Here is a 9,733-nt window from a genome sequence, read left to right as displayed (position 1 = left end):
TAGATGATAGCTGGGGTTTGAACTCGTGCATCAGGAAGTCCACTTTGAATATAAAAGGGGCAGTATGTGTTTTGTGAAACTACCGATGTAAAGAGGATGTTACAGAAGAATGGGTTTCAGTTTTATCAGAATAATGACCTCTCTGTGGGAATAAGGCAATTGTTTATGATCTTGTTGCAGTCTGTGAAGCCAGTTGAGAAGCTGGGCACAGATGGGATAAAAGCTCTGCCTGGAAAGCCAGAGATATTGTGGAGGCTGCTCGGGTGCACAGCTGCTGCGGGGCCTGGGGCCAGGCAACCCTGCAGCTCCAGGTCTTTGGGGCAGCTGGGAGCTGCACTGTGGGACGAGGGCAGAGCAGGAGCTCACCCGCAGGAGGCCTGGCCATGTCAGGAGTGGTTGCTGCACACCTGTGAGAACACACGCAGGCGTGGATGCAGAAGCATCCCGCTAGGGGTCCCCCGTCTTGGCTGCCAAAAGGAGAAGGTGCATTGTGACCGCAACCCACTGCTCACTGGTTTGGGTTTCACTTAGCACTGGTAGACAGGCCAGAGGGAAGCTATATTCTGTCCTGCACGCCTATGACAAGTTCTTTGGCTGTCACGCATTTGAAATCAACAGCTTTTTAACAAACAGGTTTTAGAGATGAACGTAGAAACCGGTCCTCTTTTGTTAAAAATATTAAGGAGGGGGGTATTCTTCAGCATGAAACAGATGCACAGATTTTACGTTGGCATATTTTCCCTCCTCAGATTATTTATTTATTTATTTATTTTTATTACAGCTTCGTATCTGTAGCGATGAAGAGATGGAAGCTGAGTTGGCCCTCTGGAAAAATGGTAAGGATAACTGCTTTTTGTGAAAACTGGCCTGGGGTTGGAGCACAGCCAACTGCTTGGATTCCTGGATGCCTGTAATGCACTATGTCTTGTGCTGAGTGCCCTCTTGAGGTCTTCAGCATACAATGACTTGGACTAGTCCCTAGCACTATGTCTGCACCTGAGGGATTGCTTGTCCCTCCCATTCAGGGCTTTTCCTGTATCTCTCTTTCTCTTTATTATTTTTTTTCCTTTCCTTTCTCTCTTTCTCTCTTTTTCTGTTTTGTTTGTTTTATTTTGTTTTGTTTTTTTCTTCCTGTGGGAGATGTGTTCTCACCAACCTGGACTGGGGGAACACAGTTAGGACAGCTGCTACTTTAAAACATAAACATGGCTTACCCTGAAAAGTTCAAATAAATTCCAAATGCCATCCAGAAACTCAGCCAGCCAAACCGAATCTGTTCCATGTTCAGGAGCTTTGATTATCTTTATTATTGTGTAGAAATGTGCCTCCTAGTGAGGTTTCTGATTTTTTTTTCCTGGTTCTGGCTGGGACTAAAGCAAAAGTGCTAATGTACCCAGTGAATGTCCTCTCAAAGACTTAGCAGATGTCTCAGGGAAGGCTGAATCTCCTCCTCATCCCAGCCAAGTTCTGTCGTCAGAGGAACTTGGGGCTGCTTCAGTAAGGGCAATAACTTTGGGTGCTTCTCTACTTCTCTTATCAACTGTTCATGAATTGTTTGCCTGCTTGTTTTGAACTACTGGAGTTAAACCAGCTAACCTGCAGTGATGCTGACTGGCATGCTATCTACGTTCAAAGTATTTTTTAAATGTTCTGAATTGAACAGGAAAATACTGCGTTGTTCTTATTCTGAATAATAATTTGCTCTGACATGAAATATTTTGCCTTTGAATAGCCATTAGAAATACATTTTGTCTGGGGCCTAGATGCACTTATTTTGCTGCTAGTGTAGCAGGTGTTTTTCTTAACCATTTTTTTAGGATAAATCCTAAGTTTAGAGGAAATGAGTGCTCGATTATTTAAATTTCCTGAGATTAGAGGAAGAACACTTTGCCAAACAATGCCTCTTCACTTCAAAACCTCTCCTCATAAATTATGCTAGGAGATCTTATTAAAAGTCTGTAAAAATTTCCTATTAAAAATGGTTGATTGCAGTCCAGACCATCACGGCTTTTGTGCTTTCAGTGAAATACTACAGCTGTCTCAAAGAAATATATTGTGAGACAAAAGGTTTTGTTTCCTTAGTCATAAATTATTTTTGTGATATCCCAAGTAAGATAAAACTTTCACTTATGTTTGAGTGAAGGAAGATGCCAGTGATAAGTTGTTCAAAAATCTATAAAAAGAATATAAGAATGTAGATCTAGATAGCAAATTAGAATCAGACTTCCTTTTTGTTTAAGCAGAGCAATTATTTCTGAAGTCACTGAAGATTATAACCAGGGATAATAGCATAACTTAGCGAAGCACAGTGCCTTTATTTCAGTAGAACCTGAAGTTTAAGCTTTCAACTCTGACCTTTGAGAACTATACAATAGAAACCCTTTGTGTTGGCTAGTTTTTACACCAAAGTTAAACAAACAAACAAAAAAAATTAGTTTGTATACGAATTATACCTGCAGAAAAAAGACCTTTTTTGAGATTTTAAAGAAATATTAAAGAAATTGGCTTTGACTGTGTTTGTTTCTGTATTGGCAAATTGGTTTTCTACTAAGCAGTTGTACAGAAGCAGCAGTTTCTGTAGAGGGGGAAGGGCTGTGTGCACGGTGACTGATGAGACACAAGTCCAGGACTGCATTCTACCTATGCTCACCCAGTCAAGGAGTAGCATTTCACATATGGCCGTGTATGTAACGAAAACATAAAAGCACAGCATGTGCTAAAGGTTACTTTCCAAAATTCATTGCCAAGAATTTTGAGTGAAGGCTAAATTAAGGTCATCACCAATTGTTCATACATCGTTACTTTACATATAAAGGCCAAATTTATCAGCCTTCTCCCTAGCTCGTTATGTTTAGAGATTATTGAATAAAGAAAGATAATTATTGAAGAAAGATAAATATTGAAGGAAGATATTATTGAATAAAGAAAGGTAATCAAACTCAGTTTGAGGAGCATTTGGGGGTATGTGTGGAAAAATTGCTATGCTTTTCCTAATCATTGTCAGTGTTAATAAATAAGCCAGTTCTCTGTGCCATCTCATGAGTTTATTGTAATTTGTTTATATACATTTAAATCAGGAGCATGCAAAACAAAAGCACAAAATGGTAATCTCTTCAGCTGTGTGATTTAAAGCATTTCATCCTTTAATAAGATCCACTACTGTATCACCCTATTTTTATTTCCTTCTGAGTGATTTTTCTTGCAAATCGGATTATCTCTTCATAGAGCTCTTTAAGGCCATGTGTGCTATGCATTCCTGAGTTCCCCAACTATTGCTCAAACTAAAAGAACTATGAAGATAAACATCTTCAGCACAAAGTCTAAAGGAAAATAATTAATCTTTGGGAATTTCCTTTGTGAGGATGAGGATGCTCGTTTCAAGTCCCATATAGCTGGGGCAGGGATGAAGTGAGTGAGGATTTTGGTTGGCACACACCAATATAGATGAGGAGTCTTAGGCACACAGCTGCATACTGCTCTGGTCATTGCTAAGGGGTGTTGTGGGGGCAGTTACAGGGTTGGGGAGGTGTACCTAAGAACTCTGTAGCCCTTTGTACCCTCTTAGCAGCAAACTCTGCGTTCTCACTCATGCTGAACAGACTTTTACAGGTAATCCCACCGATGTCAGTGGGACTTTTGTGTAATAAAATGCTGTCTGACAAGAATATGGATATGAGAATCTGGCCCTGCTTGTACTAATTCCATTTTAATGAATACTTAAATGGAGTTGTTATTAAAAAAGTTTATTTCCTAATATTCAATAAATCAAATCTATAAAATCAGTTTGCCAGTTGCTGCCACTCTAGTCAAAGCCAGTTTCTCTTGTACTGAAAAGAGTAATACATACTGTTTCCATTCAGGTGAGATTAATTGTAATACTTTTATCTGCTTCATAAGATTTATTTCTAATAATGAAGAGCAAAGAAAAGTAGGGGAGCTTTACGAATTCAATATTTGTGTTACAGCACCATCTATTCCTGGTATGTTTCACAAACACAGAATTTGCTTACCCTAGGAAGCTTGTTCAGCGAATGTGCGGCTTCAAAACAGAATTAAAAAAAGCAGAAACATTTGTGTCTTTGATCATATCAGTTTAATTTTAGAAGATGGAGCATTGGGTGCTATATGGGAATGCTGAGAGTCACATTAAAGCCTGGTAAGATTCTGTAGGCTCATCTAATGGAAGAGTATTAGAGCAGTAGTATAGTACACTACTGAGGAAACATCCTGACTTGAACCCCCACTGTTCTGAATGTCTCTGTATGGAAAACTTGGACTCAAGATGATGGTTACCATCACACTGTAGAGGACAATTTAATTTCTGCAATGAACTCCACATGAAAGAGTAGAAAACATGCTAATGATGCTATTTTGACTTTGTTGCGTGCTGGCAAAATATAAGTAAAAGCAGTGAACGATCTTTAAATCCATATGTTTCACAAGGGCTGGAACTACTCAGTTCCATCAAGATGTTCCAGCAAACAGGCACTTTTCCTGATTTTATACCTTTGCATGTGCCAGGATTCCAGAGTCTGTAGTTTTGATGCAGTATACCAGACACCCCAATGTGGAGCCAACGATGCCAGCTCCTCCAATGCTCTGCAGCAACCTACCAGGTTGTTTTCATAAATTATGCATCTTCTCTGCCCATAAATATTGCTCCTAAAAGGGATACTGAAATGAAGATAATATGACTTTTCAGTAATAGGTCTTCTAATGTCAGCCATTCTGTGTTTAAACTGTTAAATTTTCAACAGAATTAAAGATCTACACAGTATATTCTACCTCCTGCAGACTTCAGTTGTTAAAAGAAAATAAATCACTTAAACAGGGTCATGAGCAACAAAGGCCAACGTGGGTTCAAAGTTTACAGGTCTCTGCATTTATCAGGTAGAAATATGCTACATTTCACTGTTTCATAAAATATCCTTTTATGAAAAAGCCATCAATCTTTGTATGTCCTACTAAAACTGATTTCTCAAATGAAAGAAATGAATGATGACACCAAATCAAGAAATCGTTTATGAGTTTATATTTTTGCTAGACCACCGTGACTTTCACATACGTTTTCAATTTTGGTAAGGATGTGATTATTGTGTGGATACGTTTCACTCCCACCATCTGTACTGAGGGATCTGTCAGAACTGTGTACTCTCGGGCAGATCAGGATCTGTTCAAATTATTTTATTAATCTGTAGTGGTTTTTAGGCAGTGATAGTTATCATTTCTGCATGTTATCTAGAGACTTCCTATGTTACATCTATGTGTATGCATGTACATACTCATCTCGTGTAAGCTTACATTTAAATCTTCTTAAAGATTTATGCAGAATGATTTCCATGTGATTGCTATCTGATGCTTACTCTGCAAAACCTTGCTTTCAAGACCAATTTCCTTGTAGCCTTCTGGTCTTCATTCAGTACCATTGCTGCTTTTCCCCCTGGACTCAGCGAGTTCGTTGTCCGGCTGAACGATTTTGATACTTAAAACCAGTATTGAGTACTCACACTTGAACTATTGTAGGACTAGAATGCAGTAGTTTGAGGTAAGAATAATATAAGAAATTACTACGTTGCTCAGCTAGCAATGGCAAGCAACACAGCAACCAGCATGCTGTGCTGTACTAAGGGGAAGTTATTTCTTTTAGGGAAATGGCATAGTCTCCCTTTGTTCCTACACAAGCAAATGATGTTGGCCTTTCTAGGTTTCCAGTGAAAAAGGAAATGGTCATATTCACATAGTCTATGAAGAATTGGTCTCGGAAGAAGAAGAATGGAAGGGGAAGTTAGTCTAAACTGAGAAGGAGCTCACTGCTTTTAAAAGGAGCGTTTTGAGTGAGAAAATTTTGAGGGAGGAATCTCTTGCCAAGTAGGAGGAATTCTGTAACAGCTCACCTGGACATCATAATAATGTCCCCAAGTACACAGTATCATGAGAGTTCATCGTACTGTTGCTTTGCCACTCAGTACCGTGCTCTGTGCAGTTCTTGCAGCTCGAGTCAGTGGCTGATTAATGCACCAAAAGCATTCAAAGTAGCTGAGAATCTGAGGCCGTGTGAAATGTGAAAAGCTCACAGACCTGTTGGAGAAGTTGTGCATCACTGAATGGATTCTCTACCTTAAGGAAAGCATATCAAGAACTACATGGTATGAGGTGTCAAAAAAGGCCCATGTAAGTGGAATGGAGGCATTGTCTTAAAAGTACCTTAGAAGCCTTTCCCAGCCTTTGACCCTTATAAAATCTATGGAAGTCTTGTTAAATGTTCAAGATATGGCAATATTTCTGACATGAGTAAGACAGTTAAATTCCATTCTGGTGACCATCTGCACTGCAAATAGTAGTGTAATCTTCAATTTGAAGAGGAAGTCTCTAAAGAAAACCTTATTAATGTGTTCTGTAAATGCTTTCAGTTTTATAAAAGCATTACCATATAATATGTCACACTGCATCACGTAGTCTGGCATGCTACATGTGATCTGGACTGCTGAGAGACAATTTGGAGGGTGATGGAAGGGCCTCCAGAGCAGGATGTCAGAACAAGCTGTCCATGGAGGACAGGGGAAAGAAAAGGAGTGGAAAGGTTCTTTCTTGTCCCTCCTCAGCCACTGTTTGACGTGCCATGAAATATAAACATACTTTCCTTCTTTAATAAGACATTGAATGTTTTTATAATCTGTCACTGATTACCACATCAGCATGGTAAGAAATCCTTAGCTGATCCATGGAATTACATCATCTTTGGAGTATTTTCAATTATAAATTTATTAAAAAATGAAAGATGCACTGTAGAAAGTATTGACAAATATCTGCTTCAAAGTGAACGGGAAGTATATAATGTTTTGAAATGCTATTCCAACTCCAGGTTTCACTAGTTAATTATGTGCTGTTTGACTTTCTTTCATTAAAGCTAAGTTATAACACAGACAATGCGCAGAGTGCCTGGTTCCTCTGTATCTTTCAATATTTAATATGCATTTGCTGAATATCGTCTTGCACAACAATTCTCTGAGCTGTATAGTCCTTATTGTGACTGCCTCTCCTCATCAAGAAATCTTTTCATACTTGTAATCAGTCTGTGGCTCTGACCTTCTCTATGAGAAATGGTCCCATAGGTTCTCTCGAGTAAAAGATTTTGAAGGATATATCCCTCTCTAAGGTACCAGAAGTTCAGCATGCTACTATTTTGCAAGTCTCAGAAGAGAGTAGAGTTAGCTCTAAAACAGTGCAGCTTTCCATTTCTGAAGAATCTCTCTCACTAGGAATTACACTACCAGTATTATTCTCCCTCGCTGTTTAATTCTAACAATACAGTGATATGTGATGTGTATTTATCTTGCTCTGTCCTCAAGGACATACTAATGTGCAGCTCAGTTAGAAATGCCCTCTTTAAAAGTACTCAAATGATTGAAAACCATTCTTTTCAGAGTCGCTGCAACCTGAGACATCTTTTCTTAGGAAAGAGAAAAGTTCAGAAACTTCTTAACCATTTAAATGCACGGCTAACTTTTGCTTTTTAACTTCCCCTTTTAAAAGTTACAGTATATCATTATATGAGCTACACATTTCGAATGACCTGTGCATAACTATCACTTTCTTTCTTTGTGGTCAGCTTTTGTGATAAATCTCATTTATTTAGGAGCAGTGTCTTGTTTCCATAGCTTAAATTGGTGCCGATACTACCCTTCGTGTTATCTTTGCTGTTTTAGAGTACACAGTGTTGCGTTGTCCTTCTTGTCTGGGAAATGTCTTCACAAAACCACGTGAACTTAACGCTGTCAAGAAATTTGTGCCTTTACATGCACAGCAGATTGCAAGCTTTTGTTACCTCCAGGCTGTGTTAGACCACACCAGGGTCTAAATTTAACGAAAAAGCAACCGTTTCTCTTATTCCTTCATGCAAATATTTGAATTGGATACCTCCCATCACACAGCATTTTATAGCCTGCTAATTCTTTAATTAACTGCTCTATACCATACTCACTTCTCAGTGCTCCTTCCTGTGTTTGCAGGAGTTGAAACTGAGCAGAACTTATAACCTTGTAATGTTTCGCATCTCTGCTGGATTTAAAAACATTTCCTTTTTTTTTTTTTTTTTAAACACATGCAAAGAATTCCAAATAGTAAAACTATGGGTGCTGTACTTCTCTAAAGCACTTCTAAAAAGTACATCAAAAAATGACACGATTAAGGACCATACCAGCCTTGTAGCCAAGCTTTAGTAAGACTACTCGGTGAATCTCAAGGAGTAGTGTGAACTTGGACTCTCTAGAAAGAAATGCTTCATGTTCAGACCCTGAGGATGAGATTGATCTCTGTTCAGTGTAAATATCTGCATGTGAACTAGTCAGAGAAACAGAGCTAATGAAGAGAAAGTTACTTATTTCATAAACAGTAACTTCCTATGTCAAAATTTGAGCTGTGCCCACATCATTTGTTATTTCTGTAAGCTTGTGAGCATCTTCTGTCAAGTGTGCCATGTACTATAAACAGAAAGTGACACAGTGAAGCAAGGGGTATTTCTCGTTCTGCTGAGAAATAAGCACCACTAGAGTATGTGCAGCTTTGACCATATGTCGCCCAGGAGAGCTTTGCTTACTCATTGCTGTGACTTTGTAGCATGATTAGATACTGAAGAGTGCTACTGGATAGTTTCAGAAGTTTACTTCCAATTGCTTTTTTCTTTCAAACCTTGTATTTGTGATATTAAGGTGTTCTGCAAAGTAAGTGTTTCTCAGTAGAAAATCACAGGTAACTTATGTTGGGAAGTTTTTATGTTGGAAAACATTTCTATGCTTTGCTGCTCACTTGAGACCATGGCCTCTAGTGGTAATGGATCTCTGCAGAACCTCTTTGGAGCAGATCACTAAACAGTGCAGGATTTCAAGAGCTGATGCACTTTTACTGCAGTAATACTCTTGTCACAAAAGTGATAGGGTTATGGTCTCATGTATCACTGTGTGGTTTCATATCTGAAAGCTAGTCCCTGGTGTAAAGCTAGATAACTTCCTTTTCCTGAAAAAAGAAAGTCTTTTGTTGCTAGAGATGAATTGTTTCTAAGTTACAGGCTTCTGAGTGTATGGATTCATGCATGCACTAGTGAAAAGATAGATGCCCTACTGTGAAGAACTGCAGTTCCACACAGGCAACTGGTGGGAAGTGCTGCTGTTACTGGGGACTCCAGATCTGAAATCTTTCCCTAAGAAACCATCATAAAATATATCAAAGCATGGCTCGATTGCATAATAAGCCAGACTTGTCTGTGAGAGTGACACCTTGTAGCAGAAATGCTGAGTCACAGCCTGAACCAGTGATGGGGCACCTGGTGGGAAGGCAGGGCCAACCCAGGGGAACTCAGGTGCATGCAATTTACTTGAGTGACCAGAAGGGGTGGAGCCAAAATCCATCCATTTCCAGGCCTCATTTAAGGGCTGGAGTTGAGGGTGTTTCTTGCTGGTGGTCCCTGTGTATCTGAGGCCTTCAGAAGGTATGTATGGTTTTTTTCCTTCTCTTTTTTTTCCTCTGGTGGCTGTTGTGTATAAGCAAGCCCTCGTTTGTTGCAGTTTAGGACCTTGCTACTCTGCTCTTATTGCTGTGCTTTTTATTGTGTTGCTCCCCTATAATCAGATACATCTGTTGGCCACAAGCAGATTAGTCCTGCTCTTGGCCAGGGTGCATTCTACTCTCAGAGTAGGTTTTAAGCACTGTGATTTAAGAACAGCCACTTGTGTGGCTG

This window comes from Cyrtonyx montezumae, unplaced genomic scaffold (genome assembly GCF_038088225.1).
Source record: "Cyrtonyx montezumae isolate F1298 unplaced genomic scaffold, pur_monq_1.0 scaffold_10, whole genome shotgun sequence".
NCBI classification, from domain to species: Eukaryota; Metazoa; Chordata; class Aves; order Galliformes; family Odontophoridae; genus Cyrtonyx; species Cyrtonyx montezumae.
This window is presented reverse-complemented; position numbering follows the sequence as displayed.